At 41.3% G+C, this 22,943-nt stretch overlaps 1 pseudogene; it reads right to left on the bottom strand.

Moving 5' to 3' along the window:
* Positions 1-6,942: 6,942 nt before the first annotated feature.
* Positions 6,943-20,358, bottom strand: LOC115186730 (tripartite motif-containing protein 16-like; annotated as a pseudogene).
* Between the last annotated feature and the right edge of the window lie 2,585 nt (positions 20,359-22,943).

The following is a 22,943-nucleotide window of genomic DNA, read 5'->3' as shown; positions in this document are numbered from 1 at the left end:
ACCAGGTTAATGACAGATGGTGTGTATTAGACTCTGAAACCAGGTTAATGACAGATGGTGTGTATTAGACTCTGAAACCAGGTTATTGACAGATGGTGTGTATTAGACTCTGAAACCAGGTTAATGGTGTGTATTAGACTCTGAAACCAGGTTAATGACAGATGGTGTGTATTAAACTCTGAAACCAGGTTAATGGTGTGTATTAGACTCTGAAACCAGGTTAATGGTGTGTATTAGACTCTGAAACCAGGTTAATAACAGATGGTGTGTATAAGACTCTAAAACCAGGTTAATAACAGATGGTGTGTATTAGACTCTGAAACCAGGTTAATGACAGATGGTGTGTATTAGACTCTGAAACCAGGTTAATGGTGTGTATTAGACTCTGAAACCAGGTTTATGGTGTGTATTAGACTCTGAAACCAGGTTAATGGTGTGTATTAGACTCTGTAACCAGGTTAATGACAGGTGGTGTGTATTAGACTCTGAAACCAGGTTTATGGTGTGTATTAGACTCTGAAACCAGGTTAATAACAGATGGTGTGTATTAGACTCTGAAACCAGGTTAATGGTGTGTATTAGACTCTGAAACCAGGTTAATAACAGATGGTGTGTATAAGACTCTAAAACCAGGTTAATAATAGATGGTGTGTATTAGACTCTGAAACCAGGTTAATGACAGATGGTGTGTATTAGACTCTGAAACCAGGTTAATAACAGATTGTGTGTATTAGACTCTGAAACCAGGTTAATAACAGATGGTGTGTATTAGACTCTGAAACCAGGTTAATAACAGATGGTGTGTATTAGAGTCTGAAACCAGGTTAATGACAGATGGTGTGTATTAGACTCTGAAACCAGGTTAATGACAGATGGTGTGTATTAGACTCTGAAACCAGGTTAATGACAGATGGTGTGTATTAGACTCTGAAACCAGGTTAATGACTGATGGTGTGTATTAGACTCTGAAACCAGGTTAATGGTGTGTATTAGACTCTGAAACCAGGTTAATGGTGTGTATTAGACTCTGAAACCAGGTTAATGGTGTGTATTAGACGCTGAAACCAGGTTAATGACAGATGGTGTGTATTAGACTCTGAAACCAGGTTTATGGTGTGTATTAGACTCTGTAACCAGGTTAATGGTAGATGGTGTGTATTAGACTCTGAAACCAGGTTAATGACAGATGGTGTGTATTAGACTCTGAAACCAGGTTAATGACAGATGGTGTGTATTAGACTCTGAAACCAGGTTAATGGTGTGTATTAGACTCTGAAACCAGGTTAAAGACAGATGGTGTGTATTAGACTCTGAAACCAGGTTAATGGTGTGTATTAGACTCTGAAACCAGGTTAATGGTGTGTATTAGACTCTGAAACCAGGTTAATGGTGTGTATTAGACTCTGAAACCAGGTTAATAACAGATGGTGTGTATAAGACTCTAAAACCAGGTTAATAACAGATGGTGTGTATTAGACTCTGAAACCAGGTTAATGACAGATGGTGTGTATTAGACTCTGAAACCAGGTTAATGGTGTGTATTAGACTCTGAAACCAGGTTTATGGTGTGTATTAGACTCTGAAACCAGGTTAATGGTGTGTATTAGACTCTGTAACCAGGTTAATGACAGGTGGTGTGTATTAGACTCTGAAACCAGGTTTATGGTGTGTATTAGACTCTGAAACCAGGTTAATAACAGATGGTGTGTATTAGACTCTGAAACCAGGTTAATGACAGGTGGTGTGTATTAGACTCTGAAACCAGGTTAATGGTGTGTATTGGACTCTGAAACCAGGTTAATAACAGATGGTGTGTATTAGACGCTGAAACCAGGTTAATGACATATTGTGTGTATTAGACTCTGAAACCAGGTTTATGGTGTGTATTAGACTCTGTAACCAGGTTAATGACAGATGGTGTGTATTAGACTCTGAAACCAGGTTAATGACAGATGGTGTGTATTAGACTCTGAAACCAGGTTATTGACAGATGGTGTGTATTAGACTCTGAAACCAGGTTAATGGTGTGTATTAGACTCTGAAACCAGGTTAATGACAGATGGTGTGTATTAAACTCTGAAACCAGGTTAATGGTGTGTATTAGACTCTGAAACCAGGTTAATGGTGTGTATTAGACTCTGAAACCAGGTTAATAACAGATGGTGTGTATAAGACTCTAAAACCAGGTTAATAACAGATGGTGTGTATTAGACTCTGAAACCAGGTTAATGACAGATGGTGTGTATTAGACTCTGAAACCAGGTTAATGGTGTGTATTAGACTCTGAAACCAGGTTTATGGTGTGTATTAGACTCTGAAACCAGGTTAATGGTGTGTATTAGACTCTGTAACCAGGTTAATGACAGGTGGTGTGTATTAGACTCTGAAACCAGGTTTATGGTGTGTATTAGACTCTGAAACCAGGTTAATAACAGATGGTGTGTATTAGACTCTGAAACCAGGTTAATGGTGTGTATTAGACTCTGAAACCAGGTTAATGGTGTGTATTAGACTCTGTAACCAGGTTAATGACAGGTGGTGTGTATTAGACTCTGAAACCAGGTTAATGACAGATGGTGTGTATTAGACTCTGAAACCAGGTTAATGGTGTGTATTAGACTCTGAAACCAGGTTAATGACAGATGGTGTGTATTAGACTCTGAAACCAGGTTAATGGTGTGTATTAGACTCTGAAACCAGGTTTATGGTGTGTATTAGACTCTGAAACCAGGTTAATGGTGTGTATTAGACTCTGTAACCAGGTTAATGACAGGTGGTGTGTATTAGACTCTGAAACCAGGTTTATGGTGTGTATTAGACTCTGAAACCAGGTTAATAACAGATGGTGTGTATTAGACTCTGAAACCAGGTTAATGACAGGTGGTGTGTATTAGACTCTGAAACCAGGTTTATGGTGTGTATTAGACTCTGAAACCAGGTTAATAACAGATGGTGTGTATTAGACTCTGAAACCAGGTTAATAACAGATTGTGTGTATTAGACTCTGAAACCAGGTTAATGACAGATGGTGTGTATTAGACTCTGAAACCAGGTTAATGACAGATGGTGTGTATTAGACTCTGAAACCAGGTTAATGACTGATGGTGTGTATTAGACTCTGAAGCCAGGTTAATGGTGTGTATTAGACTCTGAAACCAGGTTAATGGTGTGTATTAGACGCTGAAACCAGGTTAATGACAGGTGGTGTGTATTAGACTCTGAAACCAGGTTAATGGTGTGTATTAGACTCTGAAACCAGGTTAATGACAGATGGTGTGTATTAGACTCTGAAACCAGGTTAATGGTGTGTATTAGACTCTGAAACCAGGTTAATGGTGTGTATTAGACTCTGAAACCAGGTTAATGGTGTGTATTAGACGCTGAAACCAGGTTAATGACAGATGGTGTGTATTAGACTCTGAAACCAGGTTTATGGTGTGTATTAGACTCTGTAACCAGGTTAATGGTAGATGGTGTGTATTAGACTCTGAAACCAGTTTAATGACAGATGGTGTGTATTAGACTCTGAAACCAGGTTAATGGTGTGTATTAGACTCTGAAACCAGGTTAATGGTGTGTATTAGACTCTGAAACCAGGTTAATGACAGATGTTTTGTGCCAAACACTAAAGCATGATATTCTAATAAATGGCTGAGGTCCTCTGGTGGCTGAGGTCCTCTGGGTGGCTGAGGTCCTCGGGTGGCTGAGGTCCTCGGGTGGCTGAGGTCCTCGGGTGGCTGAGGTCCTCGGGTGGCTGAGGTCCTCGGGTGGCTGAGGTCCTCGGGTGGCTGAGGTCCTCTGGTGGCTGAGGTCCTCTGGTGGCTGAGGTCCTCTGGTGGCTGAGGTCCTCTGGTGGCTGAGGTCCTCGGGTGGCTGAGGTCCTCTGGTGGCTGAGGTCCTCTGTTGGCTGAGGTCCTTGATGATTTTCTTGACCTTCCTGTGACACCGGGTGCTGTAGATGTCCTGGAGGGCAGGCAGTTTGCCCCCGGTGATATGTTGGGCAGAACGCACCACCCTCTGGAGAGCCCTGCAGTTGCCGTACCAGGCGGTGATACAGCCCGACAGGATGCTCTCAATGGTGCATCTGTAAAAGTTTGTGAGGGTCTTATGGGCCAAGCCACATTTCTTCAGCCTCCGGAGGTTGAAGAGGTGCTGTTCTGATTTCTTTACCACAAGGTATGTGTGGGTGGACCATTTGTCTGGTTTTCTCTTCCTGACCGTCTCATTACAACAGACTGCCCTGGTGGGTCTGATACAGGAGTGTCTGGTCTTCTCTTCCTGACCATCTCATTACAACAGACTGCCCTGGTGCTCAAAATTAACTAACTGCTATCTTAAAATGTAGAGAAAGTGTTTTAAAATAGGCATCCTATCATTTGAAAATTAGTTGAAAGGCTAAGTGATTCTCATCCTGAGAAGAAGCTGACAGCCTTCAAACAGAGCAAAAAAAGTGGTCCCAAAAAACATGTCAAAATGAATACAAAAGTTATACAGCTGTCTTTAATAAGATAAAACTGAACTAACTGCTATCTTGAAATGTTGAAAAGTGTTTTTAAATAGGCATCCTATCATTTAAAAATTAGTTGAAAGGCTAAGTGATTCTCCTCCTGACAAGAAGTTGACAGCCTTCAAACATAGTGCAAAAAAAGTGGGCGTGAACATAGAATATTTTTGGGTCAAAAAAAAGAATATACAGCTGTCTTTAATAAGATCAAACTGAACTAGAGTTAGAGTTAGGAGTTGTTACTAGACAGACAGACAGACAGACAGGTTAGGGTTAGGAGGTGTTACTATACAGACCGACAGACAGACAGGTTAGGGTTAGGAGGTGTTACTATACAGACAGACAGACAGACAGGTTAGGGTTAGGAGGTGTTACTATACAGACCGACAGACAGACAGACAGGTTAGGGTTAGGAGGTGTTACTGTACAGACAGACAGACAGACAGGTTAGGGTTAGGAGGTGTTACTATACAGACAGACAGGTTAGGGTTAGGAGGTGTTACTGAACAGACAGACAGACAGACAGACAGACAGACAGACAGACAGACAGACAGACAGGTTAGGGTTAGGAGGTGTTACTGAACAGACAGACAGACAGACAGACAGACAGACAGACAGGTTAGGAGGTGTTACTATACAGACAGACAGACAGACAGGTTAGGGTTAGGAGGTGTTACTGAACAGACAGACAGACAGACAGACAGACAGGTTAGGGTTAGGAGGTGTTACTGAACAGACAGACAGACAGACAGACAGACAGACAGACAGACAGACAGACAGACAGACAGACAGACAGATTAGGGTTAGGAGGTGTTACTGAACAGACAGACAGACAGGTTAGGGTTAGGAGGTGTTACTGAACAGACAGACAGACAGACAGACAGACAGGTTAGGGTTAGGAGGTGTTACTGTACAGACACAGACAGACAGACAGACAGACAGACAGACAGACAGACAGACAGACAGACAGACAGGTTAGGAGGTGTTACTAGACAGACAGACAGACAGGTTAGGGTTAGGAGGTGTTACTGAACAGACAGACAGACAGACAGACAGGTTAGGAGGTGTTACTGAACAGACAGACAGACAGACAGACAGACAGACAGACAGACAGACAGACAGACAGACAGACAGACAGACAGACGTAACATCCTAATTCAACTGCAGGGTTTAGCTCCGTCCCTGCTCTAACTCAACCACGGTCCCGGTGAAGAGTATCTGAACCAGGTGTGTTAAAATGCTGTAAAATAGTCATATGTTTGAGAAATTGAAGTAAAAGCATTTCTAAGGTATTTGAATAACGCGCCACAGGATTCAGGATTCCACTGGCTGTTACGTAGGACGATTTGGTTAGAGAGGTTAACACAGTGGGATTAAGTGATGGTCAGGTGTATTTAAATAACAAGAGAATCATATGAAAGTATTGTGAACATTTCACTGTGAAAGACAATGCCTTTATATGGAAGGTATTTCTAGATGAAACACTGATGAGGTTTTGGTGGAAAGTTACTGTGATTGTGTGTATTGAACCTATTGGTCAATTGAAAATATGCTAAATGATGAGTTTGTACTAAGAGTTGTGAAGTGTAGCATTGCTTCTCTACTCCTCACAAATGGTAAAAGCATTGGATTGGTGTTGGCATGGGTTAGAGGGAGTTTACATATACCAGTCATTTCCTGTTAAATCCATGAAGGGAAGTGGACAAGTTCACACTTAGAACGGAGAGATAATTGGGACACACCCCCATGTGTTCTGATAACTACAGGAATTAAACCATATTGAGGTTGTTGATTTATAGACAGACAGACAGAGACAGAGACAGAGACAGAGACAGAGACAGAGACACAGACAGACAGACAGACAGACAGACAGACAGACAGACAGACAGACAGACAGACAGACAGACAGACAGACAGACAGACAGACCATCAGGTAAAGTTGTGTAGATGAGGGAATATGTGATCAGAACCCCTCCAGTCTGGTTAACCACAGTTAGGTCCAGTATGGACTATCAATACCAGTCACCATTTACAATGTGACCCAGTTCAACGGGTCTGAACAGAACTGGGGGACGTCAGACATGAAGATGTCTAAACACAACTGGAATATCATTAGTTTGTGATTCCTTGTTAATGGATTTTCAATCAGGAACACAGAGGAACAACCTGACAACATAACAATGTTTGGGAGGGTGGAGATCTAATATTGTTTTGTGACAAACACTAAAGCATCTGTGTGGACCCTACTACAGTTTAACCAGCTCAGCTATAGACTACACCAGCATGACTAGTATCTATGTGGACCCTACTACAGTTTAACCAGCTCAGCTATAGACTACACCAGCATGACTAGTATCTATGTGGACCCTACTACAGTTTAACCAGCTCAGCTATAGACTACACCAGCATGACTAGTATCTATGTGGACCCTACTACAGTTTAACCAGCTCAGCTATAGACTACACCAGCATGACTAGTATCTATGTGGACCCTACTACAGTTTAACCAGCTCAGCAGTACCATTATAACTATAGAGATTAAACCCAGGATAGAGGGGCTGAGTGAATGTGGTCTGGACTCTGTGGAGGAGGGTCATTGTGTCAGAGACACTGTAGAAGGACAGAGTACCTGCCTTGTGATCCAGGTACACTCCTACTCTGGAGGACTGAGGGCCTGATACTTTAGTCTCAACATTATTGTGTCTGAAATAATAACCATCACTACAGCACAATAAACTCCAGGACTTGTTATTGAATCCAAATCTATTATCTGTCTCTGTTCTGCTGATGTCTTTATATGAGACTGCTGTAACAACACCACCAGTCCACTCCACCTCCCAGTAACAGCGTCCAGACAGACCCTCTCTACACAGAACCTGCCACCGGTTGGTGAATCTGTCTGGATGGTCAGGATATGGTTGAACTTGGCCTGTACAGGTCACCTTTCTGTTCCCTTCAGACAGAGAGAGGTGTGTGTGTGCTGTGTTTGGGTCCAGTGTGAGCTGACAGGAATCTGGGAGAAGAGCAGAGACCAATGAGGGGAGTCAGAACAATAAGTTAAGTCAGATACTGTATCTACCCTGTCTTTGATTAGAGCACAGCAGAGATCAAATCAGAGAAATATGAGGAGTCAGATAGATACCCAGTCTTTGATTAGATCTACTATTGCTATATATTTCTAGAGGGATTGTTAGGAGTGGCAGTAAAAAGAGACTGTTAGTTACTTCACTATAAAGAGACTCACATTGTAACAACTGTTCTCTGGTCTTGGGCTCTGGAGGCAGAACAACCTCCACTATATTCACTACAGACACACAAACACATTGACAGAGAGAGGGAATGTTATCATCATACCATATTCCACATGTATATGACTAGTAGGGAACTTTCAATGGTCTAAAGTTGATGTTCTGATTGTTTTCAACACACCTGTAGTGGAGATCTTGGTCCATTCTCCTTTAAGGAAGTCTTCTAGCTTCTCTCTCAGTTCAGACACAGTCTTACTCACATCTCCAAAGTACTGAAGAGGACGGACAACGGTGCTGGGTAAGTCTGAAGATACACTGATACTGGAGAGAGACTGATAACTCTGGAGAGAGAGAGACAGAGAGAGAGACAGAGAGAGACAGAGAGAGAGAGACGGAGAGAGAGAGAGACAGAGGGACACAGAGAGAGGGACACAGAGAGAGAGACACAGAGAGAGAGGGACAGAGAGAGAGAGGGAGTGGGACAGAGAGAGAGAGAGAGAGAGAGAGAGAGGGACAGAGAGAGAGGGAGAGAGGGACAGAGAGAGAGAGACAGAGAGAGACAGAGAGAGAGAGGGACAGAGAGAGGGACAGAGAGAGAGAGACAGAGAGAGAGGGACAGAGAGAGAGAGACAGAGAGAGAGAGAGAGGGACAGAGAGAGAGAGAGAACAGAGAGAGAGAGAGGGAGAGAGGGACAGAGGAGAGAGAGGGACAGAGAGGAGAGAGAGAGAGAGGGGACAGAGAGAGAGAGGGACAGAGAGAGAGAGGACAGAGAGAGAGAGAGAGAGGGGGACAGAGAGAGAGAGAGAGGGACAGAGAGAGAGAGGGGGACAGAGAGAGAGGGACAGAGAGAGAGAGGGAGAGAGGGACAGAGAGAGAGAGACAGAGAGGGACAGAGAGAGAGAGAGGGGGACAGAGAGAGAGAGAGAGAGGGACAGAGAGAGAGAGAGAGGGGGGACAGAGAGAGAGAGGGAGAGAGGGACAGAGAGAGAGAGACAGAGAGAGAGAGACAGAGAGGACAACATAATGATTGAGATGAATAGTTTCACATGAAGTTAATTTCATATCACATGTAACAAGACAGTTTAGTTACCTGGAGGAAATGGATGTGATCCTCTGTGTGTGAGAGCTGCTCCAGCTCAGTGCTTCTCTTCCTCAGCTCAGCTATCTCCTGCTTCAGTTGCTCCAGGACTACTTCAGCTTCACTCACTTGAGCCTTCTCTTGGGCTCTGATCAGCTCCTTCACCTCAGAGCTCCTTCTCTCAATGGAGCGGATCAGCTCAGTAAAGATCTGATCACTGTCCTCCACTGCTGCCTGTGCAGAGCGCTGTTAAGAGAGAAGAGAGAGAGAAGAGAGAGAGAAGAGAGAGAGAAGAGAGAGAGAAGAAGAGAGAGAAGAAGAGAGAGAAGAAGAGAGGGACAGAGAGAGAGAGAGAGAGAGAGACAGAGAGAGAGAGAGGAAGGAGAGAGGGACACACAGAGAGAGAGAGAGAGAGAGAGAGAGCGAGAGAGAGAGAGAGAGAGAGGGACAGAGAGGGACAGAGAGGGACACACAGAGAGAGAGAGACACAGAGAGAGACACAGAGAGAGAGAGGGACAGAGAGGGACACAGAGAGAGAGAGAGAGAGAGACAGAGAGAGAGAGAGAGGAAGGAGAGAGAGAGAGAGAGAGGGACACAGAGAGAGAGAGAGGGACACAGAGAGAGAGAGAGAGAGAGAGAGAGAGAGAGAGAGAGGACAGAGAGGGACACACAGAGAGAGAGAGAGAGAGAGAGAGAGAGAGAGACACAGAGAGGGACAGAGAGGGACAGAGAGAGAGAGAGAGGGACAGAGAGAGAGGGACAGAGAGAGAGAGAGAGAGATGGACAGAGAGAGAGAGAGAGAGAGAGGGAGAGGGAGAGAGAGAGAGAGAGACACAGAGAGAGAGAGAGAGAGACAGAGGGACAGAGAGAGAGAGACAGAGGGACAGAGAGAGAGACAGAGGGACAGAGAGAGAGAGAGAGAGAGAGAGAGAGAGAGGGACAGAGAGAGAGAGAGAGAGGGACAGAGAGAGAGAGAAGAGGGACAGAGAGAGAGAGAAGAGAGGGACAGAGAGAGAGGGACAGAGAGGGACAGAGAGAGAGGGACAGAGAGAGAGGGACAGAGAGAGAAAGGGACAGAGAGAGAGAGGGACAGAGAGAGAGAGAGAGAGAGAGAGAGGGACAGAGAGAGACAGAGAGGGACAGAGTGAGAGAGAGGGACAGAGACAGAGAGAGAGAGAGGGACAGAGAGAGAGAGAGAGAGGGACAGAGAGAGTAAGGGAACGAGAGATAGAAAAAGGGAACAGAGAGAGAGAGAGGGACATAGAGAAGAGAGAGAGATGAGAGCGAGAGGGCAGCGAGAGAGAGAGGGACAGAGAGAGAGACAGAGGGAGAGAGGGGACAGGAGAGAGAGAGAGGACAGAGAACAGATAGATCGGAGAGAGAGATGGCAAGAGGAGAGAGGGACAGAAGGAGACAGAGAGAGAGAGAAGAGGAAGTGACAGAGAGAGAGATAGGGACAGATAGACAGAGAGAGAGCAGAGAGGGAAAGGAGGAGAGATAGTGAACAGAGAGAGAGAGAGAAGAGAGACAAAGAGAGAGAGAGAGGGACAGAGAGAGAGAGAGAGAGAGAGGGACAGAGAGAGAGAGAGAGATGGACAGAAAGAGAGAGAGAGGGACAGAGAGAGAGAGAGAGGGACAGAGAGAGAGAGAGAGAGAGTGAGGGACAGAGAGAGAGAGAGAGACAGGGAGGGACAGAGAGAGAGAGATAGCAGTTAGTTAATATTATCTCTACTTGCAAATTCATATAGACTTTTCTATTGTGTTATTGACTGTATGTTAGTTTATTCCATGTGTAACTCTGTGTTGTTGTTTGTGTCACACTGCTTTGCTTTATCTTGGCCAGGTCGCAGTTGTAAATGAGAACTTGTTCTCTACTAGCCTACCTGGTTAAATAAAGGACTTGTTCTCAACTAGCCCACCTGGTTAAATAAAGGACTTGTTCTCAACTGGCCTACCTAGTTAAATAAAGGTTTCATTAAAAAGTGTGGCAATAACTTAACTTTTCATTATTTAGACAGACTCCTCTAAATAATAAATATAATAAAATAACAAACAGTTAAATGATAAGTACTATACATAGGTTTTATTTAAAAAAATAACAATAGACCCTATTTAGTATTATAATGGTATTTACTAACATAATATTATTACTATAATAGTTTCTAAACGTGTTCTAGGCTACCCTACCATAGAATTAGGGTTCAGGATAAAATAGGTTATACGTAGGGTTAGAGTTTCTGTACAGTACTTTGTGACATCTGCTGATGTAAAAAGGTCTTTATAAATACATTTGATTGATTGTTAGGTTCAGGGTATTTAAAGAGATAAACTGTATGTGTTTATATCTCTCTTGCTCCCCCCTGTGGTCTTCTGTGGGAACTACATACCTCATTCACCACACTTGATAGGCTCATAATCTGAGGTAGCAACTGAGTCAGAGACACAAATCAATGATCTCCACCTATCCATTAGGTTTACAACTCAGTGAACCTGCGCAGCATTCTCTCTATTTGATGTCTACGAACCAACAGATTTCAACACATATCAAATTACCCAGCAGCCATTTAGAAACAAATAAAAAAAGGTTAGTTCTTTTTTTTCTTCTTCTTCTGACTGTTTAAATCGGCCACATCTTGAAAAAGGGAACAGGGACGTGCGATTTGTTGAGAATTTACACCTTTTTATATATAAAAAAATATATATATACAGTTAACCATGACCAGAACATGTTTAACGTTTGAAGGCTTTGCGCCAACCATGCCTGTAGGCCACTACAATCAATAACCAGGTGAACAGTGAGCTTCCTCACCAAGTAGCTGTAACCTAGTTAATAATAAGTTACCTGATATAAACCTACAAGATTAGTTAATAATAAGTTACCTGAGGTAAACCTACAAGGATAGTTAATAATAAGTTACCTGAGGTAAACAAGGATGGTTAATAATAAGTTACCTGAGGTAAACCTACAAGGATAGTTAATAATAAGTTACCTGAGGTAAACAAGGATGGTTAATAATAAGTTACCTGAGGTAAACCTACAAGGTTAGTTAATAATAAGTTACCTGAGGTAAACCTACAAGGATAGTTAATAATAAGTTACCTGAGGTAAACCTACAAGGATAGTTAATAATAAGTTACCTGAGGTAAACCTACAAGGTTAGTTAATAATAAGTTACCTGAGGTAAACCTACAAGGATAGTTAATAATAAGTTACCTGAGTTAAACCTACAAGGATGGTTAATAATAAGTTACCTGAGGTAAACCTACAAGGATAGTTAATAATAAGTTACCTGAGGTAAACAAGGATGGTTAATAATAAGTTACCTGAGGTAAACCTACAAGGTTAGTTAATAATAAGTTACCTGAGGTAAACCTACAAGGATAGTTAATAATAAGTTACCTGAGGTAAACCTACAAGGATAGTTAATAATAAGTTACCTGAGGTAAACCTACAAGGTTAGTTAATAATAAGTTACCTGAGGTAAACCTACAAGGATAGTTAATAATAAGTTACCTGAGGTAAACCTACAAGGATAGTTAATAATAAGTTACCTGAGGTAAACCTACAAGGATAGTTAATAATAAGTTACCTGAGGTAAACCTACAAGGTTAGTTAATAATAAGTTACCTGAGGTAAACCTACAAGGTTAGTTAATAATAAGTTACCTGAGGTAAACCTACAAGGATAGTTAATAATAAGTTACCTGAGGTAAACCTACAAGGTTAGTTAATAATAAGTTACCTGAGGTAAACCTACAAGGATAGTTAATAATTAGTTACCTGAGGTAAACCTACAAGGTTAGTTAATAATAAGTTACCTGAGGTAAACCTACAAGGATAGTTAATAATAAGTTACCTGAGGTAAACCTACAAGGATAGTTAATAATAAGTTACCTGAGGTAAACCTACAAGGATAGTTAATAATAAGTTACCTGAGGTAAACCTACAAGGATAGTTAATAATAAGTTACCTGAGGTAAACCTACAAGATTAGTTAATAATAAGTTACCTGAGGTAAACCTACAAGGATAGTTAATAATTAGTTACCTGAGGTAAACCTACAAGGTTAGTTAATAATAAGTTACCTGAGTTAAACCTACAAGGATAGTTAATAATAAGTTACCTGAGGTAAACCTACAAGGATAATTAATAATAAGTTACCTGAGGTAAACCTACAAGGTTAGTTAATAATAAGTTACCTGAGGTAAACCTACAAGGATAGTTAATAATAAGTTACCTGAGGTAAACCTACAAGGATAGTTAATAATAAGTTACCTGAGGTAAACCTACAAGGATAGTTAATAATAAGTTACCTGAGGTAAACCTACAAGGATAGTTAATAATAAGTTACCTGAGGTAAACCTACAAGGATAGTTAATAATAAGTTACCTGAGGTAAACCTACAAGGTTAGTTAATAATAAGTTACCTGAGGTAAACCTACAAGGATAGTTAATAATAAGTTACCTGAGGTAAACCTACAAGGTTAGTTAATAATAAGTTACCTGAGGTAAACCTACAAGGATAGTTAATAATAAGTTACCTGAGGTAAACCTACAAGGATAGTTAATAATAAGTTACCTGAGGTAAACCTACAAGGATAGTTAATAATAAGTTACCTGAGGTAAACCTACAAGGTTAGTTAATAATAAGTTACCTGAGGTAAACCTACAAGGATAGTTAATAATAAGTTACCTGAGGTAAACCTACAAGGTTAGTTAATAATAAGTTACCTGAGGTAAACCTACAAGGTTAGTTAATAATAAGTTACCTGAGGTAAACCTACAAGGATAGTTAATAATAAGTTACCTGAGGTAAACCTACAAGGATAGTTAATAATAAGTTACCTGAGGTAAACCTACAAGAATAGTTAATAATAAGTTACCTGAGGTAAACCTACAAGGTTAGTTAATAATCAGTTACCTGAGGTAAACCTACCAGGTTAGTTAATAATAAGTTACCTGAGGTAAACCTACAAGGATAGTTAATAATAAGTTACCTGAGGTAAACCTACAGGGATAGTTAATAATAAGTTACCTGAGGTAAACCTACCAGGTTAGTTAATAATAAGTTACCTGAGGTAAACCTACAAGGATAGTTAATAATAAGTTACCTGAGGTAAACCTACAAGGTTAACGCGGGCTGGAAGAGAATTACTTCAAAACCACAGCAAACAGCTGATTGGACATTTAGTAATATTATATATATATAATATTATATCACTGGGCTCCTCTGTGCTAACAAACCCTGTGTACCACCCCTCCCCTGTTTAACCTTGAATTTCGTTCAGAAAAACACTTCCACATTTAGCAAAACGAACCAACTCTTTACGGATCTGTTCGTCCGTAATAAACGGAGGCAGATTAGACACCACTACTCTTGTCGAAATCGGCACCAACACAACCCCTCACATCAGGGGCGGAAATCCCGGGGGGGACGGGGGGGACACGACCCCCCATCCTGGTAAAAATATGATTTGTCCCCCCCAATATATCACTGAAACATAACTAGGTAATTTAAATAATATTAATAATACGCAATGAAAGCAATTGTGCTGATTATAGACACTTAATAGCGCGTTTTTAAGTTTCAAAAGATTGCAACCCCCCCACCCTTTGCCTCACAATGGTTTGATCCACTGCCAGTTCCTTAGTTTGCTAGGTAACAGAGAGGTCGTATCTACTGTCTGAAAGGCACTCAATGCACGTAACTGACGTGAGGTTAATCCAGTCAATCGCGCACACAATATGCAGAGCTAGCGCGCAAATATTAACTATTAAGCTAGCTAGTACCTATTCCATTTATGTGGCGTCGTCAAAGATGGAATCAGCATGCAGATGATGTAAGTTAGTGCTTCAAAGTCCCTGTGATAAGGTTAGCGATAAACTGAAATCCAAACTGAACAGAACTACACTCTCTTCTACCATTGTCTTAAACATATTTAATGGTCTCGTTGCAAAAGCTAAATTGTCGCAAGTGAACTTTTATTTATTTATTTTATTTCACCTTTATTTAACCCGGGTAGCAAAGATTATAGCAAACACCACTGAAACTGAATTGGTGCTCGCTAGCTTCGCAAATTCAGCTATTGTTGGAAGCCAGCCAATATGAAACAAACTATTAAAATTACAAAAGGTTGCAGCATATGTTGTGTAAATGGTGAACTCATACAGCTGTCAACTCTTGTCATTTTAATCCATTTCACATTTGCTAGCTACCTTTTAGATCGAAGCCCAAATAGAATGATTGAAGATGATAGAAGCCCATCTCCTACTGTAAATAACCTACACACTGTGTGTGTGTGTAGCCAGCCAGCCAGCCAGGTAGAAAAATGGCAGAAAAATAAAAGACAGACATCAGAGTATTTTTCAATACACCAAAACGCATAGTAAGAACCCTAGTAGCCTAATATCTCAAAGACTAGTTGATAAAATGTTCAGAAGAAAGAAATGAAATGCTAATGGAAATGTTTCACAATGATGTCATTAGGCAGAGCAGGCAACAGATGGCACACAGACAGCAGAGTTGGGGACAGATATGCAGGGACAGACTGGCAGAGACAGGGAGTCTCAGGTAAGTTTGTTGAGTCTTTGTTTGGCAACGTTATGAAAGGTTCTCAATTTTTTTTACTTGTAATATAGGAACATAATTGGAAAATGCCACGGATACCCCCACTCTCAACTTAAACTGGTGACTGAACTAAGATTTGTTAAAGGCAATGGTATTGCTGTTGTGAGTAGTTGTGTAGTTTTGGGTACCGGTAGTTAGGAGTACGACAAACACCTTATTTCTTTGGTTCCTCAATATACATTTACCATATTACAATGTAGGCTATGTGTTACAGCACTACTTTTGGTGTCCCCCTCAGGAATTGCTCTTGAGAAAATTTCATGTAATTGTCCCCTCCAAAGTTGATATCAGATTTTCGCCCCTGCCTCACATAAATCATACTGGTAACTAGCCGGGCAACAAGACTCACCTTTTACATTACCACAACCTACGCCTTGTTCATTCTGGATACAGAGTGTATATGTTCCTCTCCCACCTGTTCACCGACCAGGATCAATAATTCCTCCACACCATTCTGGATACAGAGTGTATATGTTCCTCTCCCACCTGTTCACCGACCAGGATCAATAATTCCTCCACACCATTCTGGATACAGAGTGTATATGTTCCCACCTGTTCACCGACCAGGATCAATAATTCCTCCACACCATTCTCCACAACGCACCTGAAGAGACAGCGTTTCTTCTCCACTCGGTTGAGGCCATCAAACTACCCTACTCCCTCCTCAACTCTAACCGATAAACAGAGGAAACCAATAAACAAACCCTCCCACCATGACAAAATACATTTGGAAAATAGGCAAAAGAATAGCTGCACTCTTCACGAACCACAAAACCTCACGTTACCTTCTTCTTCTATGGTATAATGGCGGTCCTCAAACCAACGTTAAAGGTGCGTGGCGCCTCCTACTGTGCTGGAGTGTGTTCAATCACGGTTTACACCATTTCTAAATCCACCTACCTAACTCAGTACTTCTGAGAAAATAAAAAAGAGTCCTAGTAACTTCTAATAGACCCTCCCCCATCCCCCAAATCCCTTCCAAACCCCCATCCAACCCCCCATCCAACCTCAATGACCCTACACTTCAATCTTTCCCTCTCTTCAACATCCTTACAACAATATAACAACACATGCTCCACCGTTTCTTCACAATACCCTCCAGACACAAACCATTCACATGCTGCCAACCAGATGGAACGACCAGTTCAATGTACAATGTCCTAAACACAATCGAGGAAACACCACCTCTTCCTTCCTAATCTGACCTTTGAACCTTGGTCCACCGACCTTTCTTTGGAGGGCATATAAATGCCGTCCCTTGTGCTCAGAGTCCCATCTCTTCTGCCACACATCTATCAAAATGTCTCTGATCTCACATTTGTCCTCACCTCTACCCAGTGGAACATTAATATATATTATATCTTGTTTTAAAGTTATTTTAGCTAACTAGTCTACAATTTCATTCCATTCCACACCTGAATGTGCTGGGACCCAGCAGAATCTCACTACTAGACCCATTCTCTCAATTCTCCATAATAACATTAATACCTCCAATAGTAGGTCACTCCTAATAGATTTACCAGATGATAAACTATTCAATACAGACAGAGAATCTGAGGATACTATAATTCCAACAGGTTGTACGTCCTCCACCCACTGGAGGACAACTATTATCACCAACAGTTCAACTGAGTACACTGACAGTTCATCTGTTAGTCTTCTACATATCTGCACATCACATTCAGGAAGGTAAACACCTGCTCCTGTGTGCCCACTATCTGGGCCCTTGGATCCATCTGTGAAAAGAGGTAAAAAAGCATAACAACTTCTACCAATGTAATTGTCAACCAGTTTCCCTTCATCACTGACTTCTGACCCAATCTTTCCTTTTGTCTACCAAGGTTAGATCAACAACAGGATCTGGGAGTAACCATGGAGGAACATCCCCTATCACCACAGAAAGGGCCAACCTCCAACTCCCTGAAACCACTCTCATCAGCAAGCTTTCCAACTGTCCAACCAAAACCACTGCCTTGTCTACTAGTATATTCCCAACAGTCATCTAGAACAGTAGCAGTGGGATGCTCAACCTCACAGCCTTGCAACCCAATAAGCTAATGACAATTTATTACGTCGTATATCCCAAGGCATCTCACCTGCCTCAACTGGACTATAATATAAATCCATGATATTTTGTGATACAAAATGGGAAAAGGGGAAATTATGATAATACTAAAAAACACCCTTCTAACTAACCCTACACTCATTAAAACCCACTACCCCATTCTACTACTTTGACCCTATCTGCTCCTGCACCAGGCCAACTAACCCTACACTCATTAAAACCCACTACCCCATTCCACTACTTTGACCCTATCTGCTCCTGCACCAGGCCAACTAACCCTACACTCATTAAAACCCACTACCCCCATTCCACTACTTTGACCCCATCTGCTCTTGCACCAGGCCAACTAACCCTACACTCATTAAAACCCACTACCCCATTCCACTACTTTGACCCTATCTGCTCCTGCACCATGCCAACTAACCCTACACTCATTAAAACCCACTACCCCATTCCACTACTTTGACCCTATCTGCTCCTGCACCAGGCCAACTAACCCTACACTCATTAAAACCCACTACCCCATTCCACTACTTTGACCCTATCTGCTCCTGCACCAGGCCAACTAACCCTACACTCATTAAAACCCACTACCCCATTCCACTACTTTGACCCTATCTGCTCCTGCACCAGGCCAACTAACCCTACACTCATTAAAACCCACTACCCCATTCCACTACTTTGACCCTATCTGCTCCTGCACCAGGCCAACTAACCCTACACTCATTAAAACCCACTACCCCATTCCACTACTTTGACCCTATCTGCTCCTGCACCAGGCCAACTAACCCTACACTCATTAAAACCCACTACCCCCATTCCACTACTTTGACCCTATCTGCTCCTGCACCAGGCCAACTAACCCTACACTCATTAAAACCCACTACCCCATTCCACTACTTTGACCCTATCTGCTCCTGCACCAGGCCAACTAACCCTACACTCATTAAAACCCACTACCCCATTCCACTACTTTGACCCTATCTGCTCCTGCACCAGACCAACTAACCCTACACTCATTATAAACCCACTACCCCATTCCACTACTTTGACCCTATCTGCTCCTGCACCAGGCCAACGGCCTGGGAGGACAGGACACCACCACCCAACACACCCTGGAACTCTTCTGAAGTCAAATCTAGTTTGACCAAATACTTCTCTGCAGCTGCCACCAAAACAACATATTTTTTTCTGTGATTTTACATTCCATTTCTGCGGTACAGTTGATAACCATTTGCTATGAACACTAAGAAGCCAACCTTACTGAAGCATATATCACTGGTTGGCCCATCCCTCTGTGCTGTCACAGATCTACTACTCACAGGGATCCTCTCAGGATCCCTCAGCCTTGACCCATCCTCCTCTACTTTCTGCACTGCCTCAGCAGTGACAACCTGTTCCCAACAGTGGGGTCAGTGGGATTGGATAGGGGCCCCTCTACCTCTCTCTCTCTCTCTCTCTCTGACTGGAGGAGACAGGTGAAATGGTGTGTCTCCTCTGGTCAACAATACTCACCTTGAGAGACTCCACAGCCTGTTGGAGCTCCTTCTCTCTCTCTCTCTCTCTCTCTCTCTCTCTCTCTGACTGGAGGAGACAGGTGAAATGGTGTGTCTCCTCTGGTCAACAATACTCACCTTGAGAGACTCCACAGCCTGTTGGAGCTCCTTCAGCTCCTTCTCTCTCTCCTGGAATCTCTGCTGAACCTTCTGCTGACTCATCCCCAGCTGCCTCTGTGGAGAATCACTCTTCAATGAGCTGTCAAGCTTTATTAGTCCAGTAGATCAATAGTATAGTAATGTGACATAGGGCCCATAGAGAGGAAGGTCTAAAAAATGGATGGTCCATTTACTAAATGATATTTATTTGTTGCTATGTGAATGATTATAGTTTTGATGGTAGGACTACATGTATCAACAGGTTGAGACTGAACTTTGGACTCATAAAAGGCAATTCAGAATGATAATAGTGTTTGACATTATAAAATGGTGATACATCTGGAGAATCTGGGTTAACATATCAATATACTCAAGGTTTGTGTTCATATTTGTTCTGCTGAGGATCAATTTCATTTCAATGATCTCATATTCAAACAGCCTTAGTTCCTACTGTATCTTTAATTCTTTGTTTATCAGACAGTCACCAACAAGTTGTTCTGGTCTTACCTGTTTCTCAGTCCTCTCTGCTGCAGCTGACACTGTATCATGGCCTTTATGTTCATCCATTGTACACATCAGACAGATACACTGCTGATCGGTACGACAGTAAACCTCCAGCAGTTTGTCATGATGAGAGCAGATCTTCTCCTGTAGTTGTGCGGTGGCTTTGACCAGCTTGTGCTTCTTCAAAGCAGGAGATTCATAGTGAGATTGGAGGTGAGTCTCACAGTAAGAAGCCAGACACACCAGACAGGACATGAGGGCTTTCTGGTCCCAGTGCAGACATCACACGCCACATCTCCAGGTCCAGCATAGCACAGAGCAGGAGGGGGAGCAGCCTGGAGTCCTGTCTTCTTCAGTTTCTCCACCAGCTCAGCCAACATGTTATTTTTACTCAGCGAAGGCCTCGGACTGAAGGTCTGTCTGCACTGAGGACAGCTATAGACCCCTTTCAGAACATCCTGATCCCAGCAGCCCTCAATACAGCTCCTACAGTAACTGTGTCCACAGGGGATGGTGACTGGTTCCTTCAGTAGATCCAGACAGACAGAACAACAGAACTGGTCCTGGTCCAGCAGAACTCCCTGTTGAGCCATTTGGACGGTTGTTCACTCTCACACAGACAGACGACACAGAGACTCAGATCAGTTTCGTTTCCTCAGAAGACAGTTTGTGAAGGGGGAGGGATTTCCTGGTTCTGCCAGAGGGGTGGGGTTAGAGGGAGGGAGGGAGGGGTTAGAGGAATGCAGGAAGAGAGAGAGGAACTGCAAGCAACATCAAGAGGGAGACAAATAGTTTTGTTCCAATGTTAGAGCCCTTAACATGGAACAAATGACATAATGAATCTTAAAATGTGAGTTGTTAGAATATATGAAGGGTAACAGTTTTCTATGAAGTACGTATGTATCATTATTTTAATGACCTTTATAATGCCTTATAAATCAATAAGTCCTGAGGAGGTGTGATATATGGTTATTATACAGAACCACGGCTAAGGGCTGTTCTTAGACAAGACACAACACGGATTGAGAATTATCTAACACTTTCAACAATACAATCACATTTTATTTTATTGGTTTCATACACATATTTATCAGATGTTATTGTGGGTGTAGTGAAATGCTTGTGTTCCCAGCTCACAGAGGGCAAATCTAAAAAGTCAATGAAAATATTAGGACAAGCAATGATATATATATATATATATACACTGTGTACTGTGATGTGATGCATAGACAATTTGGAGTACATCTGTATTATATCTGAAGAATAGTAGATGTACAGTAGTAGTTATATAGGATGAACCATGACTAGAATACAGTATATACATATGAAGTGGACAGCAGTAGTTATATAGGATGAACCAGGACTAGAATACAGTATATACATATGAAGTGGGCAGCAGTAGTTATATAGGATGAACCATGACTAGAATACAGTATATACATATGAAGTGGACAGCAGTAGTTATATAGAATACAGTATATACATATGAAGTGGACAGCAGTAGTTATATAGAATACAGTATATACATATGAAGTGGACAGCAGTAGTTATATAGAATACAGTATATACATATGAAGTGGACAGCAGTAGTTATATAGAATACAGTATATACATATGAAGTGGACAGCAGTAGTTATATAGGATGAACCAGGACTAGAATACAGTATATACATATGAAGTGGACAGCAGTAGTTATATAGAATACAGTATATACATATGAAGTGGACAGCAGTAGTTATATAGAATACAGTATATACATATGAAGTGGACAGCAGTAGTTATATAGGATGAACCATGACTAGAATACAGTATATACATATGAAGTGGACAGCAGTAGTTATATAGGATGAACCAGGACTAGAATACAGTATATACATATGAAGTGGACAGCAGTAGTTATATAGAATACAGTATATACATATGAAGTGGACAGCAGTAGTTATATAGAATACAGTATATCCATATGAAGTGGACAGCAGTAGTTATATAGGATGAACCAGGACTAGAATACAGTATATACATATGAAGTGGACAGCAGTAGTTATATAGGATGAACCATGACTAAAATACAGTATATACATATGAAGTGGACAGCAGTAGTTATATAGAATACAGTATATACATATGAAGTGGACAGCAGTAGTTATATAGGATGAACCAGGACTAGAATACAGTATATACATATGAAGTGGACAGCAGTAGTTATTAAGGATGAACCATGACTAGAATACAGTATATACATATGAAGTGGACAGCAGTAGTTATATAGAATACAGTATGTACATATGAAGTGGACAGCAGTAGTTATATAGAATACAGTATATACATATGAAGTGGACAGCAGTAGTTATATAGGATGAACCAGGACTAGAATACAGTATATACATATGAAGTGGACAGCAGTAGTTATATAGGATGAACCATGACTAGAATACAGTATATCCATATGAAGTAGACAGCAGTAGTTATATAGGATGAACCAGGACTAGAATACAGTATATACATATGAAGTGGACAGCAGTAGTTATATAGGATGAACCAGGACTAGAATACAGTATATACATATGAAGTGGACAGCAGTAGTTATATAGAATACATTATATAAATATGAAGTGGACAGCAGTAGTTATATAGAATACAGTATATACATATGAAGTAGACAGCAGTAGTTATATAGAATACAGTATATACATATGAAGTGGACAGCAGTAGTTATATAGAATACAGTAGATACATATGAAGTGGACAGCAGTAGTTATATAGGATGAACCATGACTAGAATACAGTATATACATATGAAGTGGACAGCAGTAGTTATATAGAATACAGTATATACATATGAAGTGGACAGCAGTAGTTATATAGGATGAACCAGGACTAGAATACAGTATATACATATGAAGTGGACAGCAGTAGTTATATAGGATGAACCAGGACTAGAATACAGTATATACATATGAGGTGGACAGCAGTAGTTATATAGAATACAGTATATACATATGAAGTGGACAGCAGTAGTTATATAGAATACAGTATATACATATGAAGTAGACAGCAGTAGTTATATAGAATACAGTATATACATATGAAGTGGACAGCAGTAGTTATATAGAATACAGTATATACATATGAAGTGGACAGCAGTAGTTATATAGGATGAACCAGGACTAGAATACAGTATATACATATGAAGTGGACAGCAGTAGTTATATAGAATACAGTATATCCATATGAAGTGGACAGCAGTAGTTATATAGGATGA

Source organism: Salmo trutta, unplaced genomic scaffold (assembly GCF_901001165.1).
Source record: "Salmo trutta unplaced genomic scaffold, fSalTru1.1, whole genome shotgun sequence".
Classification (NCBI taxonomy): Eukaryota; Metazoa; Chordata; class Actinopteri; order Salmoniformes; family Salmonidae; genus Salmo; species Salmo trutta.
This window is presented reverse-complemented; position numbering and strand designations above follow the sequence as displayed.